The following is a 12,660-nucleotide window of genomic DNA, read 5'->3' as shown; positions in this document are numbered from 1 at the left end:
TATTTTGACTACACAGATAACTATTTAAACAATGTGTTGACTATAGAGGGCTTGGTGCGGTTGCTAGGTGATTTGTGACGCAACTGCAAGCCCCTCTATACTATTTAAACGTTAACAATTTCTTAGAATGTGTTGCCTTGCCCTTCTGAGTTCTGTATATACAGGTCAAAGTTCCATGATGTCATTCAATTAGAACCCATTCAATTTAAACACTCATGACCATCACTCCTCATCAGCTGCATCAAAGTACTACTGAAGGTTCCAGTGTTCTAGACTAGAGCTCCCCCTACTGCATCTCAACATTACTGCAGCCTCCTAATAATAATGTCCTCTATAATGTTGGGCTAATAACAACATAACAAACTGGAAATGAATCAGGTAGAATGGTGAAACACAACACTGTCTACCTGACAAATCACATTTAAGCACACACACTGAGGTCTGTTGTAGTACAATATGCCACTGTTATATTCTGTTACACTGTTGGACTTTGTGTAAAGTAGAGGAGGCTGGTGGCCAAATATATAGGAGGACAGGCTCATTGTAATGTTGGCAGGAATAGAATGAATGCATACCGTTCCATTCATTCCACTCCAGCCATTAAAATGAGCCCGTCCTCCTATATCTCTGCCCACCAGCCTCCTCTGTTGTAGAGTACCGGTAATAGCCTTAGCTGGCAGAGGCTTCAGTATCATAATCATCACCATAGTGATGCTGTATTGACTGTAGAGTCTAATGTAGCCTGTTATCCATATATAGTCTAATGTAGCCTGTTATCCATATAGTCTAATGTAGCCTGTTATCCATATATAGTCTAATGTAGCCTGTTGTCCATATATAGTCTAATGTAGCCTGTTATCCATATATAGTCTAATGTAGCCTGTTATCCATATAGTCTAATGTAGCCTGTTATCTATATATAGTCTAATGTAGCCTGTTATCCATATATAGTCTAATGTAGCCTGTTATCCATATATAGTCTAATGTAGCCTGTTATCTATATATAGTCTAATGTAGCCTGTTATCCATATATAGTCTAATGTAGCCTGTTGTCCATCTATTGTCAAATGTAGCCTGTTATCTATATATAGTCTAATGTAGCCTGTTATCCATATATTGTCTAATGTAGCCTGTTATCTATATGTAGTCTAATGTAGCCTGTTATCCATATATAGTCTAATGTAGCCTGTTATCCATCTATTGTCAAATGTAGCCTGTTTTCATATATATTACAATGTAGCTTGTTGTCCATATATAGTCTAATGTTGCCTGCTATCCATATATAGTCTAATGTAGCCTGTTATCCATATATAGTCTAATGTAGCCTGTTGTCCATCTATTGTCAAATGTAGCCTGTTATCTATATATAGTCTAATGTAGCCTGTTATCCATATATTGTCTAATGTAGCCTGTTATCTATATATAGTCTAATGTAGCCTGTTATCCATATATAGTATAATGTAGCCTGTTATCCATATAGTCTAATGTAGCCTGTTATCTATATATAGTCTAATGTAGCCTGTTATCCATATATAGTCTAATGTAGCCTGTTGTCCATCTATTGTCAAATATAGCCTGTTATCTATATATAGTCTAATGTAGCCTATTATCCATATATTGTCTAATGTAGCCTGTTATCTATATGTAGTCTAATGTAGCCTGTTATCCATATATAGTCTAATGTAGCCTGTTATCCATATATAGTCTAATGTAGCCTGTTATCCATATATAGTCTAATGTAGCCTGTTGTCCATCTATTGTCAAATGTAGCCTGTTATCTATATATAGTCTAATGTAGCCTGTTATCCATATATTGTCTAATGTAGCCTGTTATCTATATGTAGTCTAATGTAGCCTGTTATCCATATATAGTCTAATGTAGCCTGTTATCCATCTATTGTCAAATGTAGCCTGTTTTCATATATATTACAATGTAGATTGTTGTCCATATATAGTCTAATGTAGCCTGCTATCCATATATAGTCTAATGTAGCCTGTTATCCATATATAGTCTAATGTAGCCTGTTGTCCATCTATTGTCAAATGTAGCCTGTTATCTATATATAGTCTAATGTAGCCTGTTATCCATATATTGTCTAATGTAGCCTGTTATCCATATATAGTCTAATGTAGCCCGTTATCCATATATTGTCTAATGTAGCCTGTTATCTATATATAGTTGTAAGTCGTTTTGGATAATAGCGTCTGCTAAATGACGTAAATGTAAATGTCGTCTAATGTAGCCTGTTATCAAATAAATCCACTGTTTCACAAAAACAATTTAAATACTTTACTTGAATCCACAAATCACATATATTTTTTTAAAGGATCCAAACATGTCAAAGGTCCCTGTATTCATAGCACTCAAGGGTACCGAAATTACCTCCTTCTCGAAACAGCTAGGCTGCCCACGACAGCTGAAACAGAGCAGTACCTAGCCAAATGCTTTGCCCTAGTTTTTGTCAGGCCCACAATCTGGAGGCCAAGCACTGCAAGCCTGTTTGAGCGGCCGAGACTGACAAATATCAGCACCACCAGCTAGCACCTCCACCCGAGGCTGTCCATCTGTGCCACGAGGGGCTGGTATTTAAGCAGCTTCTCTGCAAAGGCCTGCTCCATGTAGCCGTCAAATGAGAAGCCCACTTCCAAAATCAGCACCTCCCCCTGGCCCCCCACACATCAACAATATCTGGCGTATTTGGCACACAGGAAAACACATCATCATCAACCTCAAACCAGCTTCCCTTACACAAGAATGTTTATGCATGTGTGCTGTTGATGAGACTACTTGTCTCACCTCGCTGGCTATCAGGTCAACAAGGCGGTCATGTCTAACAATGTACAAATCCCCGCACACACACACACACACACACACACACACACACACACACACATGGGCGCACACACACACACACACACTGCAGTGTTACAAAGTTTGTTTTATGTATTTTTCACCCTGGTTAATCATCTCATCCCTATGTAGATCAACACTCCTACACTGAGACACTTTATGAATACTGGCCCTGATGTAACAACCAAAACATAGCTCAAAACATAACAAAAAGTAAAATGATACATTACCGTCAAGTATATGACTTATGGCTAAAAACAAATAACCAAAAACTATATTTCAAGATATTGTCAAATGTACTTACAGCTTGAAGTGAAGGGGAGAGGTCTTGTACAGTGTGTCAACTAACTGGCAGTGTGTGGGAACTGCTAGTAAGTGTCAGTTCTGTGGTTGACACATATTTAAAGTAGTCAGGGCACAAGTAGCTGATGCAGAACTGTCCTCTCCTTCCTCTATAAGACATTAACATGCATGAGGACCAGAACATCATGTCAGAAAATGGAGGTTACTGTATTAGAGTGAGCCCTACATTTCTAAAATGGACAAAATGTCCCCCATTTCCACTTTTCTTTAATACAGAACCATGTTAACCCCCTAAGGTTGATGTCCATGACCCACTGAAATCAAATTAGCATAATCCAAAAATTGCCATACAAAATTGTCAGTTTATGGTAGAGATATCTGTTTTTTTGCCTTTAATGCGTCTCAATCCACCGCGTCCACCTATTTCGCACTTCCACATCTGTGGTGAAAGGTGACAGAGCTAGAGCGGTGTTTGTCAGACCATGAGACATCCCGAAAATTGGTCTTCTCATAACATTTTGCACTACGACCCCCTCAAGCGTCTTGGGACTCGTCTGAAGTCGGTACAGTCGATCTGTAGCATCCAAACAATTTGGTCTACACAATAATGTGTGGAAAGATGAGACTCTCACGAACATGTCTGTTGTTTTGCTCTAGGACGCCCACAGGCCACACAAGACAAAATTATGGAAGTATATACTGTTCAGTGCCAAAAATACAATTGAACCAATAGCATAGTCACAAAAGTATAATGGAACCATAATTATAGTCACAAAAGTACAATGGAACCAATAACATAGTCCCAAAAGTACAATACAATCAATAGCATAGTCACAAAAGTACAATGGAACCAATACAAATAGCGTTTTACAGCCCTCTAACCAATTGTACTATTATGTGTGTTTTTCCGCGTTATTTGTAATTTATTTTGTACATAATGTTTCTGCCATCGTCTCTTATAACCAAAGAGAGCTTCTGGATATCAGGACAGCGATTACTCACCTCGCATTGGACGAAGATTTTTTCTTCAACGAGGCGTTCGCGAAGGATATCCTACAGACACCCGACAAGGCCCAGATCCCCGTCATTCGCGTGAGGAAGAGACGGAGATATCGCGGACGCAGATCCGGGTGCCTTGTAAGGATCCGACGGCGAGCGAGTAAACTGCCTCTCCCATCAATCCTATTAGCCAACGTTCAATCTTTTGAGAATAAAATTGACGATTTAAGATTACGGTTATCCTACCAACGGGACATTAAAAACTGTAATATCTTATGTTTCACGGAGTCGTGGCTGAACGACAACAATGATAACATTCAGCTAGCAGGCTATACGCTACATCGGCAGGACAGAACGTCTGACTCTGGTAAGACAAGGGGTGGCGGTCTCTGTATATTTGTAAACAACAGCTGGTGCACAAAATCAAATACTGAGGAAGTCTCGAGGTTTTGCTCGCCTGAGGTAGAGTATCTTATGATAAGCTGTAGACCACACTATTTACCAAGAGAGTTTTCATCTATATTTTTCATAGCTGTCTATTTACCACCACAAACCAATGCTGGCATTAAGATTGCACTGAATGAGTTGTAAAAGGCCATTAATCAACAGGAAAACGCTCATCCAGATGCAGCGCTCCTAGTAGCCGGGGACTTTAATGCAGGGAAACTTAAATCCGTTCTACCTAATTTCTACCAGCATGTTAAATGTGCAACCAGAGGGAAAAAAACTCTAGACCACCTTTACTCCACACACAGAGACGCATACAAAGCTCTCCCTCGCCCTCCATTTGGCAAATCTGACCATAACTCTATCCTCCTGATTCCTGCTTATAAGCAAAAACTGAAGCAGGAAGCACCAGTGATTCGGTTAATAAAAAGTGGTCAGATGACGCAGATGCTAAGCTACAGGACTGTTTTGCTAGCACAGACTGGAACATGTTCCGGGATTCTTCAGACAGCATTGAGGAGTACACCACATCAGTCACTGGCTTCATCAATAAGTGCATCGATGATGTCGTCCCCCACAGTGACCGTACGTACATACCCCAACCAGAAGCCATGGATTACAGGAAACATCCGCACTGAGCTAAAGGGTAGAGCTGCCGCTTTCAAGGAACGGGACTCTAACCCGGACGCTTATAAGAAATCCCGCTATGACCTCCGACGAACCATCAAACAGGCAAAGAGTCAATACAGGTCTAAGATTGAATCATACTACACTGGCTCTGACGCTCGTCGGATGTGGCAGGGCTTGAAAACTATTACAGACTACAAAGGGAAGCACAGCCGCGAGCTGCCCAGTGACACAAGCCTACCAGACGAGCTAAACCACTTCTATGCTCGCTTCGAGGCAAGCAACACTGAAGCATGCATGAGAGCACCAGCTGTTCCGGACGACTATGTGATCACGCTCTCCGTAGCCGATGTGAGTAAGACTTTTAAGCAGGTCAACATTCACAAGGCCGCAGGGCCAGACGGATTACCAGGACGTGTACTCCGAGCATGTGCTGACCAACTGGCAAGTGTCTTCACTGACATTTTCAACATGTCCCTGACTGAGTCTGTAATACCAACATGTTTCAAGCAGACCACCATAGTCCCCATGCCCAAGAACTCTAAGATAACCTGCCTAAATGACTACCGACCCGTAGCACTGACGTCTGTAGCCATGAAGTGCTTTGAAAGACTGGTCATGGCTCACATCAACAGCATAATCCCAGAAACCCTAGACCCACTCCAATTTGCATACCGCCCCAACAGATCCACAGATGATGCAATCTCTATCGCACTCCACACTGCCCTTTCCCACCTGGACAAGATTAACACCTACGTGAGAATGCTATTCATTGACTACAGCTCAGCCCATAGTGCCCTCTAAGCTCATCACTAAGCTAAGGATCCTGGGACTAAACACCTCCCTCTGCAACTGGATCCTGGACTTCCTGACGGGCCGCCCCCAGGTGGTAAGGGTAGGTAACAACACATCTGCCACACTGATCCTCAACACGGGGGCCCCCTCAGGGGTGCGTGCTCAGTCCCCTCCTGTACTCTCTGTTCACCCATGACTGCATGGCCAGGCACGACTCCAACACCATCATTAAGTTTGCCGACGACACAACAGTGGTAGGCCTGATCACCGACAACGATGAGACAGCCTATAGGGAGGAGGTCAGAGATCTGGCCGTGTGGTGCCAGGACAACAACCTCTCCCTCAACGTGACCAAGACAAAGGAGATGATTGTGGACTACAGGAAAAAAAAGAGGACTGATCACGCCCCCATTCTCATCGACGGGGCTGTAGTGGAACAGGTTGAGAGCTTCAAGTTCCTTGGTGTCCACATCACCAACGAACTATCATGGTCCAAACACACCAAGACAGTCGTGAAGAGGGCACGACAAAGCCTATTCCCCCTCAGGAGACTAAAAAGATTTGGCATGGGTCCTCAGATCCTCAAAAAATTCTACAGCTGCACCATCGAGAGCATCCTGACTGGTTGCATCACCGCCTGGTATGGCAACTGCTTGGCCTCTGACCGCAAGGCACTACAGAGGGTAGTGCGTACGGCCCAGTACATCACTGGGGCAAAGCTCCCTGCCATCCAGGACCTCTATACCAGGCGGTGTCAGAGGAAGGCCCTCAAAATTGTCAAAGACTCCAGCCACCCTAGTCATAGACTGTTCTCTCTGCTACCGCACGGCAAGCGGTACCGGAGTGCCAAGTCTAGGTCCAAAAGACTTCTCAACAGCTTCTACCCCCAAGCCATAAGACTCCTGAACAGCTAATCATGGCTACCCGGACTATTTGCACTGCCCCCCCACCCCATCCTTTTTACGCTGCTGCTACTCTGTTAAGTATTTATGCATAGTCACTTTAACTCTACCCACATGTACATATTACCTCAACTACCTCAACTAGCCGGTGCCCCCCGCACATTGACTCTGCAACGGTACCCCCTGTATATATAGCCTCCCTACTGTCACTTTATTTTACTGTATATATAGCCTCCCTACTGTCACTTTATTTTACTTCTGCTCTTTTTTTCTCAACACTTTTTTTGTTGTTGTTTTATTCTTACTTTTTTTTATTTATTTTTTTAATTTTTTAATAAATGCACTGTTGGTTAAGGGCTGTAAGTAAGCATTTCACTGTAATGTCTGCACCTGTTGTATTCGGCGCATGTGACCAATAAAATTTGATTTGATTTGATTTGGGAATAGCACAGTCACAAAAGTACAAACTAAATAATTGAATGCACATCTCACATAGTTGAAGGCATTTTGACAGCATTATGTTTCATCCCATCACTCACCTGGAGCCTCTCCAAGGCGAGAGCGGCCATGTTGGCATTCTTGAAGTTGATGAAGGCACAGAATCTCTCATGTAGAACACTGATACTCTCTATCTCCCCACATCTGCAGTACAGAACATAGAATTAGAATGTAGAACTCTGATACTCTCTATTTCCCCACATTTACAGTACAGAACATAGAATTAGAATGTAAAATAATGATGATTCCCTTTCCATAAATGTCATTGGATTAGAATGGTGGACCGGCGGCCATTTTGTGTTAACCATTTCAAGTGTTAATGTTATGTTACTTGATGGTTATCACACCACATCATGTAAGAAACAAAGAAAGTCACAGCAAGAGAAGCCTAAGCAGTGAACGTGGAGATAGATATATATAGAAATAGAGTTGTAGATACAGAACTAAAACAGATAGAAATGGGGCATGGTGTTCGTATGTTTTGAAGAGGTCCCATATGTGTTTCTCAGTGAGGTCCACGGTAACGTTCCCCACCCAGAGAGAGGGACAGGGGGACCTGAGGACGAGAGGAGAGGAGGGATGGGACTATGGTCAGAACACATCCATTAAGATGTTAAAATGACACCAATTGCACTGGTGTTATCCAGACCTGGGTTCAAATAGTATTTTAAATCGTTCAAATATTTTGAGCGTTTGCTTGAGCCTGCCTGGAGTGCCAGATTTATGTTTTTTGCACTTTTGGGACTGTCCCGTTAGTTCCATTGTGCCAAACAAGCTCAATCTTTAAGTACAGCTAGTTCAAGTATAAGAAATACACTATTTACACCCAGGTGTGGTTCCCACCCCTTCTGCCATTGTAGCCTTGTACAAGGCAAATAAACGGCTAAATTGCTAATGCTACCTGGGTAATGCTCTGAGGCTTACCCAGTGTTCCCAGACTGTTGCGTACATAGCGTGTCAGGGGGGTTGGGTGCTATGAGAGTAGTAATACTCATTTCTGTTGTACTGATAAATAAAGAGCTATTCGAAGGGACTTTCATTTGGAAAATTCCTTGTGGATGATGTTGAATACATGTGCTATGACAGTTGTGGTGAATGATACTGCAACACTAATGAAGGGGTTATGACTGGTTTCATAAAGGTGTAATGTCTACCCCCTTCATATGATGTGGTCCTGAGGGAATATGTGACATTATTTTATCACGTTATCATCATGGCTGACCAAGGGCCTGTTGATGAGAACCATTATTATGAATGTTTGATTGCTGCATGCTATTTAGACAAGTCATTTATGTCAATCACCAGTAATACATAAAATATGCCTATGGTACACATTTCAGACTGATTAACTGAATAAGGAAAATGTGTTTGACAGTTTGACGTCTCAATGTGTTACTCAACGGTGTTGGTTTTGAAGAAGACAGCAAGAACAACCACAGGAAGAGAGGTTTCTTGTGTTGCAATCTTACCCTTTGCCGCCTGTGCCTTCACCAAACTCTGTCAAAACTGTTGTAACTGCAGGCTTACTCCGAATGTATGAAAATAGATCCATTTTGATCCAATAATGATCAACTAATGATCAAATGTTAACTGTCATTTTCTTGTTAAAACTCTGGATAAAATTGGACCATCCTTCAGACTCAGTCAAAATGGTATAGCCATGTGTCTCATGCCGGGTACATAATGGTACATAAAAACATTGATTTGGGTAATGTATTACATGAACGATTGAAGTTATATGTTATTCTTTAAAAAAAGTTTTGCTCACCTGACAACATAATAACCACCGGAAAACGTATTACAGTGAACAAAAATATAAATGTCCCATGTTTCATGAGCTGAAATAAAAGATCCAAGAAATTTCCCATACGCACAAAAAGCTTATTTCGCTGAAATGTTGTGCCCAAATTTCTTTACGCATCTGGTGAACAGGTCAGGGTTCCATAGGCACAGGCAGAACAGCAAAAAACAACACAGATCCTGATATCACAGCTAAAACACAGGCCCTGATATCACAGCTAAAACACAGATCCTGATATCACAGCTAAAACACAGGCACTGATATCACAGCTAAAACACAGGCCCTGATATCACAGCTAAAACACAGGCCCTCATATCACAGCTAAAACACAGGCCCTGATGGACATTCAGAGACTTGTCCCGAAGCCACTCCTGTGTTGTGTTGGCTTTGTGCTTAGGGTCATTGTCCTGTTGGAAGAGGGAAAGATGAACCTTCGCCACAGTCTGAGGTCCTGAGCGCTCTGGAGCGGGTGTTCATCAAGAATCTCTCTGTACTTTGCTCCGTTCATCTTTCCCTCAATCCTGCCTAGTCTCCCTGTCCCTGCCGCTGAAAAACATGCCCACACCATGATGCTGCCACCACCATGCTTCACCGTAGGGATGGTGCCAGGTTTCCTCCAGACGTGACGCTTGGCATTCAGGCCAAAGAGTTCAATCTTGGTTTCATCAGACCAGAGAATCTTATTTCTCATGATCTGAGAGTCTTTCGGTGCCTTTTGGCAAACTCCAAGCGGGCTGTCATGTGCCTTTTACTGAGGAGTGGCTTCCGTCTGGCCACTCTACCATAAAGGCCTGATTGGTTGAGTGCTGCAGAGATGGTTGTCCTTCTGGAAGGTTCTCCCATCTCCACAGAGGAACTCTGGAGGTCTGTCAGAATGACCATCCGGTTCTTGGTAATCCATTTTAGAATAAGGCAATAACGTAACAAAATGTGGAAAAAGTCAAGGGGTCTGAATATTTTCCGAATGCACTGTAACAGCTAAATCACAGGCCCTGATATAAGAGCTAAAATACAGCTAAAAAAAACCTAAATGTTAAAGGATACATTAATAATACTATAATAATAATATGCCATTTAGCAGACGCTTTTATCCAAAGCGACTTACAGTCATGCGTGCATACATTTTTGTGTATGGGTGGTCCCGGGGATCGAACCCACTACCTTGGCGTTACAAGCGCCGTGCTCTACCAGTTGAGCTACAGAGGACCACATTAAGACATACCCTCAAGTACATGATGAATGGGATTTTATGTCCTGTGTTCTGTCTGTGCTGTGTGTCAGAGGGGTGACACCCCCAACACCCCCATTCTATCCAAGTCTCCTGTTCCCTTTTAAAGTAGGTACACGATCCCTCCTCGTCTTCCTCAATCTTAATATTCATTATTCTGTTCTTCATCCTCCTCTTCCTCCCTCTGTAAGGGTGGTCAGAGTTGTCAGGGTGGTTGGAGAGAGAGAGCGAGAGAGAGAGAGAGAGAGAGAGAGAGAGAGAGAGAGAGAGAGAGAGAGAGAGAGAGAGAGAGAGAGAGACAACAACAACAACACAACTAGACCCAACCAAATCATGAGAAAACAAAAAGATAATTACTTGACACATTGGAAAGATCAAACAAAAAAACAGAGCAAACTAGAATGCTATTTGGCCCTAAACAGAGAGTACACAGTGGCAGAATACCTGACCACTGTGACTGACCCAAACTTAAGGAAAGCTTTGACTATGTACAGACTCAGTGAGCATAGCCTTGCTATTGAGAAAGGCCGCCGTAGGCAGACCTGGCTCTCAAAAGAAGACAGGCTATGTGCACACTGCCCACAAAATGAGGTGGAAACTGAGCTGCACTTCCTAACCTCCTGCCAAATGTATGACGATATTAGAGACACATATTTCCCTCAGATTACAGCGATCCACAAAGAATTCGAAAACAAACCCAATTTTGATAAACTCCCTTATCTACTGGGTGAAAGACCACAGTGTGCCATCACAGCTGCAAGATTTGTGACCTGTTGCCACAAGAAAAGGGCAACCAGTGAAGAACAAACACCATTGTAAATACAACCCATATTTATGTTTATTTATTTTCCCATTTGTACTTTAACTATTTGCACATTGTTACAACACTGTATATATACATAATATGACATTTGAAATGTCTTTATTCTTTTTAAACTTCTGAGTGTAATGTTTACTGTTAATATTTATTGTTTATTTCACTTTTGTATACTATTTACTTCACTTGCTTTGGCAATGTTAACACACGTTTCCCATGCCAATAAAGCCCTTAAATTGAAATTGAATTGAGAGAGAGAGAGAGAGAGAGAGAGAGAGAGAGAGAGAGAGAGAGAGAGAGAGAGAGAGAGAGAGAGAGAGAGAGAGAGAGAGAGGGGGGGGGGGGGGGGGGGGGGAAAAGGGGGAGAGAGAAACTTGAAAGTGAAAGTGCTCAATGGTGCTGCCCATGCTAATACTGGCTTATGGGCACTAGAGTCCTCTATCTATCTCTATAGAGGACAAATGAAAACACCTGCCCCCGCATGCCTGTGCTCCCGCCTGCACAATCCGGCATTTGTCTGTCATTTTCTCTGTGTCAAAAGTTATGATATGAGTTCATTGGTAAAACCTCAGAATAACTCATTATTAACTCATTATAAATGCTTATATATGTTTATAAATGATAGTGGATGTTTTGACAGACATATGGACGTCCTTACCCTGAGGAGGCGTACTGGGAGGCTGAGGAAGTGTTGAGGCCTATAGGGTTGGTCCTCTGAGGAGAGGGAGGGGTTCTCTGCATCCAGCGGTCTGGGTACCTGATCACCAGCCTGATGCTCTCCAGCTCCCCCCTGGACAGGAGGACAAACAGCAGGCAGAGTCCAAATACATACATTTACAGTTACATTTTAGTCATTTAGCAGACGCTCTTATCCAGAGCGACTTACAGTTAGTGAGTGCATACATTTTCATACAATGGAACCAATAGTTTTGTCCTAAAAGTACAATGGAAATCAATAGCATTGTCCCAAAAGTACAATGGAACCAATAGCATAGTCCCAAAAGTACAATGGAAACAATAGCGTTGTCCTAAAAGTACAATGGAACCAATAGCATAGTCCTAAAAGGTAGTGCAGCCTGTCTATACTATGTCCCCTGTGGTGGGGTCTGGTAGTGCAGCCTGTCTATACTATGCCCCCCGTGGTGGGGTCTGGTAGTGCAGCCTGTCTATACTATGTCCCCTGTGGTGGGGTCTGGTAGTGTAGCCTGTCTATACTATGCCCCCCGTGGTGGGGTCTGGTAGTGCAGCCTGTCTATACTATGCCCCCCGTGGTGGGGTTTGGTAGTGCAGCCTGTTTATACTATCCACCCTGTGGTGGGATCTGGTAGTGCAGCCTGTCTATACTATGTCCCCTGTGGTGGGGTCTGGTAGTGCAGCCTGTCTATACTATGT

Source organism: Coregonus clupeaformis, chromosome 9 (genome assembly GCF_020615455.1).
Source record: "Coregonus clupeaformis isolate EN_2021a chromosome 9, ASM2061545v1, whole genome shotgun sequence".
NCBI classification, from domain to species: Eukaryota; Metazoa; Chordata; class Actinopteri; order Salmoniformes; family Salmonidae; genus Coregonus; species Coregonus clupeaformis.
Note: the sequence above shows the minus strand (reverse complement) of the source record.